Genomic DNA, 14985 nt, shown 5'->3' with positions numbered 1-14985 from the left:
CACGCTGTGTGTTATCGCATTCGAAATGATAAGGCACGAGCACAAGTGGGGCTGAAAGAGCTCTATGGCAGATCGCTGCCACACTGAAAGAGCAAGCTATGTGGATACCCACTGCCCACGTTATCAACGACCAGCCTCTACATGCAAGTTGCACAGTCTGGGACTGATACTAAAGGTAAGGTGCTTCAGTTTGATTTCTAGTCAATTAGAGCTTCCTGTAATGAGATTTAACAAGATTGCTGTCAACTTGATTACTTCGTATAGTTTTATTAATACCACCTATTAAGATCTGGTAAAATATAGTGAATGTATTAAGACTTCTGTTAACGTTTTCTATCTTCCAAAGAAATCATAGAATATCCTGAGTTGGAAAGGATCTATCAATTCAACTCCTGGCTCCACAGAGAACCACCCAAAAATCAGACCATATGTCTGAGAGCATTGTCCCGATGCATCTTGAACCTCAGCAAGCTCAGTACCATGACCACTCCCTTGGGGAACCTGTTCCAGTGCCTGACCTGGTGAAGAACTTTTTCCTGATACCCAACCTGAACCTCTCCTGTCACAGCTCAATGCTGTTTCCTCAGGTTCTACTGTTGGTCACCAGAGAAAGGAGATAAGCACCTGCCCCTCCACTACCCATCATGAGGAGGCTGTAGGCTGCCATGAGGTCTCCCTTTAGTCTTCTCTTATCTAAGCTGAACAAACCATGGGACTTCAGCTGCTCCTCCTACACTGTTCCCTCTGGACCCTTCCTCATCTTTGTAGTTCTCCTCTGGACATTCTCTAATAGCTCTATGCCATTTTTGTACTGTGGAGCCCAAAACTGTGCGTAGTACTCAAGATGAGGACTTATCAATGCAGTGTAGAACAGGACAATCACTTCCCTTGACTGACTAATAGTGATGTGCTTGATTTGCTCCAGAAGACAGTTGGCCTTCCTGGCTGCCTGGCGCTTACTGTTGGCTCTTACTCAACTTGCCCTATTTCAGTGGGGCAAATGTCCAGTGTCTCATCACTCAGTCTGTACGTATGGCCAAGGTCGTCCCTTCCCAGGTGCAGAACCCAGCACTTGCTCTTGTTAAACTTCTGAGGTTGATGATTGCCTAGCTCTCTGATTTGTCCAGATCTCTCCACAAGGCCTCTCAGTCTCAGAGTCGAAAGCTTTTCCCAATTTAGTTTCACTGGGAAACATGCTGAAAATACCTTCCAGTCCTACATCCATGTTATTTATGAAAACATTAATGAGAACAGATCCTAAAATGGATCCCTGGGGAACCCTACTAATGACCAGCTGCCAGCCTGATCACAGAATCATAGGATCACAGAATGGACTGGGTTGAACAGGACCTCAAAGATAATCTAGTTTCAATTCCTCTGGGGTGCACAGAATTGCCAGCCATTAGACCAGGCTTCCCAGAGCCACATCCAGCCTTGATGTAACCCCGCTTACTATAACACTTTGGGCCCGAGCCATCAGCCATTTTCTCACCCACTGCATGATGTTTTTGTCTAACTGTATGCTGGACATTTTGTCCAGAAATATTCTAGAATAACTGAAATCACAATTTTTGCAAAAATGCCACATCACGGCTGTTTGAATTACTATTGCATGCTCTAATATCCCATCATCATGTTTATGACTGGCAGCCACAAGCTGCAATTTCAGTGAGATACACCTCAGAATAGAAACTTCAGTTTGGTGGGAAATATCATAGTGAGGAAAGCGAAAGGGGAGAGAGGAAAGATGGATAAAGTGGAAAAATACAACTGTGATTGAATAAATAAAAAATGAGGAGTTATTAGACAATACAGACTTGACGTTCGTGATCCACAGTATACTGCAAGCTGGGAGAGTGCACTGGCAAAAGATGACTACAAGCCTGTGATGTTCCATCTTTCATTAACTATACTATTTGCTCAGGAGAGACAGGAGCTCCTTAAGAAGGACCTTTGCTTCGATCCACTGCAGCTGCGTTTGCATTTCCATGAGCAACTTCATTTTTACAAACAGTGCTGACTACTATAACTATCAGTAAGCACACACAAATCTCTGATTTTCGAATGCTCAAACTTTGGACTAATGTAAGTTGCCCTCATGAAAGCAAGCAACTAAGGCCTTGGAGATTCTTTTTTTTTTTTTATTGGACGACTGGAGGAATAGATTGCAAATGCATTAGTTTTGCTTATGTAATCAGCACAAGCACAAAGCACGCTTTTTTTCTCCCAGAAGCTCTAGTATACAGCTACCACACATAGATGTGTATTTATTGAATTAATGAATATCGTCATATGCATGTTTACATAGTACAATTCTACTTTCATACAAACACATTCCTATACATTTGTGGTCATTTTCGAGAAGCACTCAGTAGTTCACTTAGAACTCCTCACAGAGAAGTATAAAATTTCTCTCACCTTTGTGACAATGCTTTCAAGCCAGTCTTTCAAAAACTCCTGCTTATAATTTGTACTGGATACTCAAAATCTCCACAAAAAAAATTTACTTTTGCCTCTCAAATAGGTCCACATGTATGCATTTATTCTGTATTCTTCATCGGTTATTTTTCTTCAAATAAAAACACTGCCTGGGGGTAAATAATTCATCGGCAAATTAATATCATGATCTACTAATTGGAACCATTTCTGGGAAACAAATGGACAGGGATGTTTAAGAGACCTTTAACAAGTCCCCTACATAAACACACAGCCTGTGAAGCTGTTTTAATCAAATGGATTTGAAGTATTGGGCCCTGCCATATCTCATAAATCTTGCTGTTTTAAATGACTCCAGCTTTTAACTTCTGGTGTGAGCTGGGGATGGCATCACCAGAGCTCAGGAAGGCTGGCATCAAGGACAAAGAAACATGCACATCTGTGCAATGACCCCAGGGGAGCAGCAGGGTAGAGGCACCCACTCAGGAGTACTCATCCTAAGAAGTCTACCAGGCACATTGCTGTCAGTCAGAATCAGGCCTCATGTCACTGTGGCACACGCACTGAAGAGTTACTGATTATCAGCAGATTAGCTCCATCCTTTGAGGGCACAGAGCAGTGTTTTCACCCTCCTGGCTCCCTTCGCCAGCTCCTGCCGGAGTGAAAAGTTGCTGCGTGGGTACTGCCTTTTAATTAAAAGCCTTGTTATGCTCTGCACAGTGCTTATTTTTAAAGTAGTGCATGAAATGAAAAAGGAATATCTTCCAGCACAATATATTCCTAGGAGCCTCCGATAATTAGGGCAGTCACTTAATTTTCACATTTTGGTTTCTACTGGGTTATGTGCCAATTAGGAAGCTGCTGTGACGTTTGTGCCTCCCTAACTTTTTTAATCCCTTTCTTAAAAATTCATGCAGCTAATGTACAGCTGCCTGCAAGTTCCATCTATATTACAACAAACATTAAATATTAAAGTGCCCATACAGAAGTATTACATAAGCTATAGACAATTCACCAGCACTAAACTGTGCCTTTTTAACCTGCTGATCCTCGTGCATTACACCTCCCACTTGGTGCACAGCTCTGATATGATACGGGCTTAGGACAAACCCCAGCAGGAGCTCAGCCCGCAGAGACAGGGGCTTCACCCCAGCTCCTAGCACCAGCCCTGGGACATGCAGAGAGCTGCCTTTCAGCACTCTACATGCAGCACAGAAACAGGGCAACACCTCGCCTCATTCTGTGAGATCAAGTGCAGTTAAGGGCTGTAACTACACACTGCATTTTAAGCAGCCCAGCCCAAGCCTTGTGCTTAATCACAGGCAGAAGTTCAGCTGACTTGATGAGGGTTGATTCTAGATGCTACAGTGAGCTTTTATTTAAACCTGAGAAGAAATACAGAACTACCACCCCCTGGAATACCCCACTGATCATCTCTGATCAGTGCAAAACTTCAAAATATCAGTGCCTTCTACACAGTAGAGCATTTAGAAAGCATGAGGTTCAGTTATTAAATATTTCAGCATTTCCCACCTGAATATTCTGTCCTGGACTGAATAGGTAAGTTATAATTTAAACTGGTGAGACATGAAATTGAATTGGGTCTAAATTGACCAACAGGCCACGTACAATGCCACAGTCTCACAACAGCATCTTCTGATTTTGTTCATCCCACAGTGTGTTTCTCCCTGCCATGTTACCTGCTGTACCACGCAGGGACAGTGGGCAGTCCTGTGGGATGCAGCTCAGCCAGCTCAGTTGCAGGATACAGGGGAGGCTTGTCTCATCAAAAGGGGTGACAGGTTTTCTGCAAAAATCAATTTGCCTCCCTGGGTAGGTGTTTTAGAAGAATATGCAAAAAGAATTAAGTTTTCAGATGTGGGAAAAGCCATACAAAGAGAATTATTTAAATCCTTGACCACACCACAGATTAAAAATGCTTGTTTTGATCCTCAGGGTGCTGCACTTTTGCTTTAGATTTCAAATTATTTGATGTCTCAAGACAAGAACTTAAGGGACACAGAACCTCCGGTTCATCACTCCTCCTTGTGTCTCCTCCAAATCTCACTTCCAAAACCCTTCCTGAACTGTGGGCAGAACAGGGCACAACGCAGGAAGGACTGGCAGACCTCTGTAAGTCAGCAGTTTGTTTTTTCCTACTTCCCATTACTTCTGCAGACCTCAGTTATATGTTTTCTTTAACTATTTAGTGTGTGATATTGATTCCATCTCAACTCACTGTTTCAGTCAAAACACACAGTAGCAAAGGAAATGACTCACAGCAGTTCTAGCATATTATGCCAATTCTATAACTTTTCTTAACCAAGCTTAAGAAACCAAGTGGGGAAAAAAGAGCAAAAGAGGCTATTCTGATGTGATTTGTCTTCCTCACGTCAATGCCCACATGACCTAGCCCTCATTATGCTACCCCTCATTGCAGCTGTAATAATTACAGCCCAAGGTTCTATAATTTTCTTGGCACAAATGACAAGTAATAGACAAATAATTATATTGGTTGTGCTACTCATCCTTCCTAAATACCTACAAAACAGTCCTTTTCTCTAATTTCCAGGGTTCTAATGTGCATTTTATAAAGTTACGTGACTGGCCTACAGAATGCCTTGGTAAGGTCTTTCAAAACTATCAAAAGCAGATCTGAATCTGCTGACTTTCAAAACTCTAAATTTAGAGTTTCTATTTTTTCTCTCCCATCCAGTAACATATAACCAATGGTCCTAAAGACACACAAGACAGTAGCTTCAACTTAATGATGAGGTCAAAATGTTTTCTATCTAGATAAAGGAAACTATTGTGATTTAATCGTGAAGGTCAGAAATCACAGTATATTCCACCTCCCACCCCCCTCCCCCAGCACTAAAATATTCTTGAGGAATAGTTATCTTCTGTAAATACTGATTTTCCTATTGAAAAAAACAACTGTAAATGAGAATTCCAGACTATCTCTACTCCTAAAGTAACAGTTCAGTGTACTTGACCTAGAACAGGAATCTGTATGACACCTTTTAACCATTACAAATCTTTTTTTCCAGGTTTTTTCCCTTCCCTAGGCTGACCTTAGCATCCTTTTTCATTTATCATACCATATGCATGTTTTGTGCCCTCCAGAAAGGATTATCACATTGCTCTGGCCACCTCCAAATATGTACCAGTGAAAATTCTTTAGGATGCTTTAGTTTGAGAAAATTTGTGTGTTCCTGTGGCTGAAAAGATGAAGAGAAAGCTGAGGTGCTGAATGAGTTCTTCACCTCGGTCTTCACTGGTGGCCAGGATTCTAGTCTTTTTCACGTCCCTGAACCCTGCATCACCAAACCTCTATGTGGGGACCAAGGAGGTAAATCCCTCCCCACTGTAAGGGCAGAGCAAGTCCGAGAGTGCCTCCTTAGACTGAATGAATACAAGTCTATGGGGCCGGATGGCGTGCATCCCAGGGTCCTGAAGGAGCTGGCTGAGGTGGTTGCCGAGCCGCTCTCCATCATATTTGAGAAGTCGTGGCTGTCAGGTGAGGTCCCGGATGACTGGAGGAAGGGTCACGTCACTCCCATATACAAGAAGGGGAGCAGGGAGGACCCGGGGAACTACAGGCCGGTGAGTCTCACCTCCGTGCCTGGGAAGATCATGGAACAGATCCTCCTGGACAACATGCTCGGTCACATAAAGAATGAGCATGTGATCCGAGACAGCCAGCATGGCTTCACCAAAGGAAGGTCATGCCTAACTAATCTTGTGGCCTTCTATGATGGAGTGACGGCATTGGTGGACGAAGGGAAGGCGACCGATGTCATTTACCTGGACCTGAGCAAGGCCTTTGACATGGTCCCCCACCACATCCTCATCTCCAAATTGGAGGGAAGTGGATTTGATGGGTGGACGACCCGATGGATAAGCAATTGGTTGAAAGGCCGCAGACAGAGGGTGGTGGTCAATGGCTCTATGTCCAGGTGGAAGCCGGTAACAAGTGGTGTCCCCCAAGGGTCTGTCTTGGGACCGGTGCTCTTTAACATCTTTATTAATGACATCGATGAGGGAATTGAGTGCACCCTCAGCAAGTTTGCTGACAACACCAAGCTGAGTGGTGCGGTTGATACGGTGGAAGGAAGGGATGCCATTCAGAGGGACCTTGACAGGCTGGAGGGCTGGGCTCGGGTGAACCTAATGAGGTTCAACACGGCAAAGTGCAGGGTTTTGCATTTGGGCCGGAAGAACCCCAGGCACCTGTACAGGCTGGGAGGAGTGGTCCTTGAGAGCAGCTCGGCAGAGAAGGACCTGGGGGTCCTGATGGACGAGAGACTGAACATGAGCCAGCAGTGTGCTTTGGCAGCTCAAAAGGCAAATGGGATCCTGGGCTCCATCAGGAGAGGGGTGGTCAGCAGGGACAGGGAGGTGATTGTCCCTCTCTACTCGGCTCTTGTGAGGCCCCATCTGGAGTACTGTGTCCAGGTGTGGAGCCCTCAGTACAAGAAAGACATTGAGATTTTGGAAAGGGTCCAGAGGAGGGCGACTAAGATGATCAGGGGGCTGGAGCACCTCCCCTATGAGGACAGGCTGAGGGAGTTGGGCTTGTTCAGCCTGGAGAAGAGAAGGCTGCGGGGTGACCTCATTGCAGCCTATCAATACCTGAAGGGAACCTACACCCAGGAGGGGAGTAAACTCTTCAAAAGGGCTGATAACAGCAGGACTAGGGGAAATGGTTTTAAGTTGAAGGAGGGAAGATTTAGGTTGGATGTTAGGGGGAAGTTCTTTACTAGGAGAGTGGTTAGGCCCTGGAACGGGCTGCCCAGGGAGGTTGTGGATGCCCCGTCCTTGGACGTGTTTAAGGCCAGGTTGGACGGGGTCCTGGGCAACCTGATCTGAATATGTATGTTTGGTGGCCCTGCTAGGCAGGGGGGTTGGAACTACATGATCCTTGGGGTCCCTTCCAACCCGGGTGATTCTGTGATTCTGTGAAAATAAAGATTGCCAAAAACAGAGAATTGTGTTTTGATTCTACCATTCATCCTCCCTGCTCCTGCAGTGCAGGATACTTGTTCAGGCTATCCTGAACAAAGCAAGTTAGATATATACTAGGCTGCTCCAAGGGAATGTAGCTCAGCTGAGAGGGTAGAAGGCAAAAACACAGCAAACGTTCCAAGAACATCTCAGAGAATCAAGAGAAGTCCAAGGAGACAGGATGTGGAGCTAAGCTACATAAAAAACAGTTCCAGATTTAGGGGTTAATCTTAAACGTTCTCCATGAGGAATGTGGAGAAAAGGGCCCAGAGTTCACTTGAAGAGTGTCTTAAACGACAGAAATTCATGTGACTCTGTGTTCTGGTGGTTGCATGCTGTGAAAGCATTACAAGTAGTCTGGACTAGATGAGCACCAGATTTGCCTCCTCACCCTTTACCATCTGACTCTTCACCACAGTAAAACAAAAACAGTCAGACTGCTAATGTAACAAGATAACTTCATCTGAGGAATATGATAAAGACAATACAGAACACAGATAGCAGTTATACCTATACAATTATTTTATGATTTATTATTTAAGTGGCTTTTGAATCCATGAAAGAACCAAGAGAACCGCCTGCAGCATTACCTTTTTAGACTGATGTACCAGTGTTTGCAGTTGATTGCAGGGATACAGCTAGTTTTACAGCTTTTTTAATCTCTCTCTTTAAATTGGTAAAAAAAAAAAAAAAAAATCTATATAACAGAAAACCACTACAGAGTAGCACATCACCACCTCCAATCCCAAGGTGGAAGCACGCATTTCGCATTGCTAATCCTGTGCCACCTAGGATAGTTTGTGCTAGGAACACATACAGGGCCCCAGTGTACACTTCTCCAATGACCTCTGCAGTACTTCCCCACTGCAGATGGGGCCCCACAAGAGCCGGTAGAGGGGGACGATCACCTCCCTTCTGGCTGCCCCTTTTTCATGCAGCCTAGAACACAGCTGGCCTACCGGGCTGCAAGCATCCAGAAAAAAATAAATCCAACCTGTATTAGAAACCAACACCGTTCACAAAAGAGGTAAATTTTAAAATTTGAGAGCTCACTTCAGTTTGCGTTAAAAGGAAAAAAATTTAACCATGCACTTGAGCGTATGATAAGGTACATAAACTAGACAGCTTGACTAACCATCCATACAATTCACCTTGGTTTACACTTCTCAGTAGAGATAAATTAAACTGGAAGGTTTATTATTGCCAACATCTGTGTTTAGATTTCCTTCCCTTAATCTTTCTGAGTGTAGTGCAGACATTTTAGAAGATGAAGGCGATTAAAATATGCTGCCTAGAGACTTCATGAGAAATGCAAGATAAATAGGTTAGCTATTCCCTCTGGTATACAACTCACATTAGTTCGAAAAAGGAAGGAAGGAGAAGCTGAAAAATAAAAGTGTTAAAAAGTGATTTATAAAGTCCAACAGTAGGAAGAGAAAGAATGTAAAACTGGATTATTTAATAACCAAGTATTCCTAAATGCAATTTGACTAGCATCAGAAAAAAAGACAACTGTATCAACTTATCACCAATAACCAAATCTCTGTCTTCTGTCATGAAACAGCCTCCTGTTTCAAGAGGTCTGAAAACCGTCACTTGATTGATGCTAATTACTCCCTGGGGATGACCTGTTTTCTCAGCCAAGAATCCAGCATACCTGCCCACCCACTGGGTAAATAAAGGACTCCAACAGCACACCAAGCAGCTGTTCCTTGTGACTGCTCAGACTGCCTGCAAGGCTCCAAGGATGCACATCTGGGAAGTTTTCCTGGTACCTGAGCACCTTCACGTATTGTTCCACACATGTAGGTGCCCTCCCCACAACATCTAAAATAACAGGGTCTCACAGCAGTGCTGGGAAGGTGCATACAACAAGCAGCAAATGAGCACTGGGACAGCAACTGGCCACTCTGCAAAGAAATCTCATTCCACAACTGCTTCACTTTGTAATATTAGAGCATCTCTAATTCAATTTTGGCATATGCATACTAAAGTCTATGCTGTTGACAAATTTCCTAACATTTCCCTTGCTACATCCCATCCTTTTGACATTCCTTCTCTAAAGAGGTCAACAATAGCTCAAGAGTTTGTATCAGAAACAGAGCTGCCATCAGGTGCAGGGAAATGATCATCCACCCTGTACTCAGCTCTGATGAGGCCACATCTAGTACACTGAGTTAAATTTGGGACCACTACAAGACGTTGAGGCCTTGGAGCACGTCCAGAGAAGGCAACAAAGCTGGTGAAGGATTTGGAACAAAAGTTTAATGAGAAGCAGCTGAGAGAACCGGGATTTTTTAGTTTGGAGAAGAAGAGGCTCAGGGCAGAGCTTATCACTCTCTACAACTACCTTAAAGGAGATTGTGGCAAAGTGAGGTTTGGCCTCTTCTCTCCTGAAATGAGCAATAGGGTGAGAGGTAATGGCTTCAAGTTGTGCAAGAGGAGGCTCAGGTTGGAGAGCAGGTAAAATTTCTTCTCTGAAAGTGTGGTCAAGCATTGGAAGAGGCTGCCTAGGGAAGTTGTTGGGTCCCATCCCTGAAGATGTTCATGAATTGTGTAAATGTGGCACACAGAGATATGGTTTAGTGGGCATCATGGTGATGGGTTGATGATTGGACTTGATGATCTTAAGGTCTTTTCCAACTTTTTTTTCTCCCCTGTGATTCTATAGTCTGCAAGTAAAATTTTATACAAGGCTATTTGTGAAATAGGAAGTGAATTCCCCAGGTTTACTGATCCAAGGCATGCCACACATGCATTACCTCAGAAGGAAAAATAAAAACATTGCAAAGAGGCATTCCACAAAAAGGAAAGCCAGAACCAAGCACACATCTAAAATAAAAATGCCTTCATAGATCACCTTGTTTAATTCTACTGGAGTCAGAAGCAAAACACGCTTGTAAAATATTAACTCCATTTCACTCACAAAGAAACCTTCACAAAGAAGGTTTGTACAGTAGAATAATTTATTGTTTTGATAATTGCAACACTCTAATAGCATGAAAAGTACCATGATAACAGCAGGAGGGCAGTCTTTCACTACAGCAAATAACAACAAGCTCAAAAAACAGCAGCAACAGACATGACAGAAAGAGCTGCTTACCTTCAGAAGGCCTCAGGTTGGCAGGTAGGAGGTAGCCTTGTCTTCACTGCCAGCCCTTAAATGAGGTCTGGGAGGGGATGGATCCTGGCTTCACCCCTTCCGGTTATTCAGGTTCACTGCAGGCACCTGAACTCCCCTGGGTTGGCTCTGCCTTCCCACCAAGTGCTCAATCCCTGTTTCAGGCTGTGGTTTAGCATTTCTACTACAATAATAAAGGAAGCTTTCCAGTAAAGCAGCAAATGATTCTATGATTCTTTTTTGCTTAATGACAGTAAGTGGAGCATCACAGAAATGCACGTCCTCTGTGTGTCTATTGTAAGATAGACAAGCCCTGAGGTTGCTCATTATTATTCTCCATGTTGCTTCTGATGAACAGATCTATGCACTAACTTTCCATTGGCTTAATCAAGGATTCTCTATGATATGCAATTAATCTTTAATGTGAAAGTAATTAGGGAGAAGACACAGAAAACAGCTGATCATCCTGACCACTGAAAACCAGATTAAGGAATTACTCAAAGCCCTTCTTCATATTGAATTTTTACATTTGCAAATCCCATGATATATGAAAGCTCAATGAAACAAATTTTTACAATCCATGGAACACATTGACAGCTTTCATTCAGATTGGTAGTTCTTCAGCAGTGAACCCACTTACCATAACTCACAGAAAGATATTGGGAAAGCATACTGAAAGCATAATATTGGCAAACTACACACAAATTCTATCCTGGTCATAAATGTACATAAACACTGATGTGAGTCTAGTTTACCCTGCCTTGCTACTCAGTGCCTGGAAGGCAAGTCTGAAAGCTAAACTTTGAAACAAGGATGACAGTAGCTAGACAGGCTCTTCTTGTTTGGGACAGGAAGTCAGCTGAATCTCTTCAGAAGCATGGATGGACTTAATCACCACTGAATATCTAATTCAAGTTTAAGAAACATTAATTGGATTTGGAAAGTCATAAGCACAGGAAGGAGGAACTGAGCAGGAATCAAAGATAGGTTCTGTTGGTAAAGGTTCCAAATTCCCTGGGATGTTTAGGCAGGATACAGTTATAACCAATCAGCAAAGAGGATTAACAAAGACTGAATTTCCACACTGACTGAGTGCTTTGAGCTGGCACCTTAGCTACAGCAAGTTTCTGTGTTTGTGCTGGTATTTAGTCATTTATAAGCAGTAGTTTTTAAGCAAAAAGAAGCACAGCCTAGGCTGTTTATATAGTTAGCACTCCTATATGCAAGATGCATAATATGGTGTTTACCTGCTCCTTTGTATCGAGGCACCTAATTTTCAGAATATGGAGGCCACTTAAGAATTAACTTCTAAGTAAATTTTGGAAAAGCAAGTTCCTTAAAAAAAAAAAGAAAGAGAAAAGAAAAAAGAAAAAGAAAACCCGAACTCTAGTCACTGTTCAAAACAAAACAATAGTTATTAAGTAAAATGCAAAAGCAGGTAACAAAATGCCTGTGTACATCTTTGACCATTTAATCTAACAGTTTAAACTGTTAAAGTGGTCAGTGGTTTAAACGGTTAAAGTGATCAACAGGTCACTTCCACTGGGATCACTTCCAAGAGCTAATTTCTCAGCAGTTTCGGATGTGAAGAGAAAACAAAAGTCTGCAAGACCATTCTTTTCCTCCTGCAGTTTAACATCTTCATGGGACCTGATGGGATGCATCCCTGAGTGCAGAAGGAATTAGGGGTGTTACAGCTGGATGCCTCTGAACAATTTACAAAGGTTGTGGGAGTCTGTGAAGGTCCTTTCCTGATGAATGGAAGCTAGCCAACACTATACCCAGCTACAAAAAGGACATGAGAATAGAGCTACGAAACTACAGCCTGCTGCTCTAACCTCAGCCCCTGAAAGATGGAGATTACCTTGCAGGATACATAATGCCCCTTAAAGAGCAAAACTTTGATCAGGTATAGCCAATGAGTCACACGAGCTCATGATGGGAAAATCCTGCTTTAGCAAACTGATCTCCTTATTTAAGGTCACCCACATGATGAAGGGGAGGCAGTGGATGTAATCTTTCCAGATTTTAGTAAAGCCTTTAGTACCAACCCTCACAGCACCCTCCTGGAGAACTTGTCCAGATGTGACATAAACAGGCTTATCTCTGCTGGGTGATAAACTGTCTTAACTGTAGAGTTCAAAGGGTTGTAGTGAATGGGGCAATATCTGGCTGGCAACTGGTCACCAGCAGCTGGTCACCAGTGTTGCTCCCCAAGGCTCAATTCTAGAGTCAGTCCCGTTCAACATTTTTATCTGGGTGCAGGAGTGGAATACAACCTCAGCAAATTTGTTGATGATGCTAAACTGGGAGGTAATGCTTACCCCCTCGAGGACCAAGAGGCATTGCAGAAGGATCTAGGTGCATTGGAGCATTTGTTGATCAGCAATGGTGTGAAGTACAACAAAGGAAAATGCTAGGTCCTGCCCCTGGGACAGAGCAACACCAGACACAGGTACAGATGGGAGATAAATGGCTGGAGTGGCTCAGCAGAGAGGGACCTGGGGTGGTCATGACAGCAGGCTCAGCAGGAGCCAGCAGTGCACCCCAACAGCCAAGGGGCAAATGAAATAGGCAGCCAAAAGGTGATTTTCCCACTGTACCTTGTATTGGTGCAGCCTCACCTGAACACTGTGTGCTGTTTCTGGCCGAGCAACATAAAAGGGATGTTAAGGTCCTTGAAAGCATATGCACCAAAGCTGGTAACAAATCTGGAAGGCCTGTCCCGTGCAGAGAGGCTGGGGACAGTTGAAAGGCTGAGAGGTAACCTCACTGCTTTCTGCAGGGGAAACAGAGGGAACTGCCAGGCTCTGCTCCTCATCCATGGCAGGATGCAAATGGCAAAGAGCTGCACCAGGAGAAGGTGAGACCAGGCAGTGGGAAACATTTATTTATGGTGAATGTGATCAGAACTGGAACAAGCTTCCTACAGAGGTGGTTGACGCCTGTGCCTGTCAGCGTTTGAGAGGCATGGTCTGCTGGGTGTAACTCTCCTCTGAGCACTAACGTAATGTACTAAGAGACCCAGCCCTCCATCGTCCTCTGGAGCTGGATCCCATTAGCTGAGCAGGGCAACACTTCAAGCTGTGGCTCCAGAACCTACATCTGCATCCAACAGCTTCTCAGCCTGAAGTTGCTTTCCATTTGCCACACCAGTACCTACAGGAATACTAGCCTGGCTTAACTGTATTTCTTTTAATCAACAGGTTGCCTCCTGCATTTAACCATGTGTAGTCACCTCTATAATGTACTCAAATAAAATAATTAAAAAAATAAAACTAGAAAACAAAAAAACTCCCATCCTCACATAAATCTCGCATGAAAGACAGGATAATACAAAACTGGATGGGAATCACTTTGAAATCATAAGAACAATGTGGTGTCCTTGCATTTCTAAATTAGGGTCAACATGAACATTTAAGCGACTTTTGAATTACTTCTAATCATTTTAATCTAATCCCCAGTGCAGCTGAAAAGCAATCAAGCAGAAGAAAAGCACCTTTCCAATGACACAAATGCAATCATGCAATCTTCTCCACACATGTAGACTTGTGCATCTTTCAGAGTGCAGATGTTCACAGCCCAAATAACAGCACACACTACTGAATACACTGATTATGCTTGACCACGCTCCCAAACCATCCCATTACAAGTCCTCTGCGCTACCAACTCCACTTTGTAATTTCACATCAGGTTGCCAGTGGCAGCTAAACAAATATATAGGACAAGAAAAACAGTCTTTTAGCTTCCCGACCAGACAACACACAAACTAAGGAGTAAATTATTCTGCTTGTTGCCTGTAATCCCTGCACTGTAAGAGCCTACTTTATGGATTATATTCAGTCTCTAAGAGAAAGACCCTCCAGGGATTGTAGTCCTTACTCATATTTTCCCACGTGCCTTCCCAGTGCCATTATCTTGAAAGATAAGTAACTAATTAACTGTTTTTCCAATTATCAGTCGTTTCAGAAAGCATCTCTGGATGAAAACAAATACACGTGCTTAAACATTTTCCTGAATTCTGACCATTACAAAGGAACCTTTGGTAAACCAGGCTTTATTTTACACACGTAGTTCAGATACCTTAATTAACCAACTCCGCATGGCCACAGCCTCCTTCCAGGAACTGAACAGAGATAGAACCCAGCTTTCTCACAACACCTAGAGGAATTTAATTACCTCCTCAACTTTGGCCCCTCTGTCAATTCCAATGATCTGATCAATGGGGTCAAAAGCTACAGGGGAGGCATGATAGGAGAGAGACAAAGAGAAACCAGAACAGAAGAATGTTATTCTGTAAGCCTCATTTCATTAGAAAATCAGGCTAAAGAAGCATCGTTGGACAAAAGACTTGTGACAGCAAATCACTTCCCTACTCATGTGCAGGAACGCAGCTGGGTAGCACAGTAATTGTGGACAAA

At 43.4% G+C, this 14985-nt stretch overlaps 1 protein-coding gene across 7 annotated transcripts in view; it reads right to left on the bottom strand.

Moving 5' to 3' along the window:
• HECW1 (HECT, C2 and WW domain containing E3 ubiquitin protein ligase 1) overlaps window positions 1–14985 on the bottom strand; it is a 244083-nt gene that overhangs the window by 206915 nt on the left and 22183 nt on the right. Inside the window, exon 1 of one of the 7 annotated variants that reach the window (XM_048952253.1) lies at window positions 10547–10686. The exons of the other annotated variants lie outside the window; for them this stretch is intronic. The gene's annotated coding sequence lies outside the window, so the exon portion shown is untranslated. Of the gene's footprint in view, window positions 1–10546; window positions 10687–14985 lie in introns of those variants that run through there. 7 annotated transcript variants of the gene reach the window in all.

The sequence above is a fragment of the Lagopus muta genome, chromosome 7 (genome assembly GCF_023343835.1).
Source record: "Lagopus muta isolate bLagMut1 chromosome 7, bLagMut1 primary, whole genome shotgun sequence".
NCBI lineage: Eukaryota > Metazoa > Chordata > Aves > Galliformes > Phasianidae > Lagopus > Lagopus muta.
This window is presented reverse-complemented; position numbering and strand designations above follow the sequence as displayed.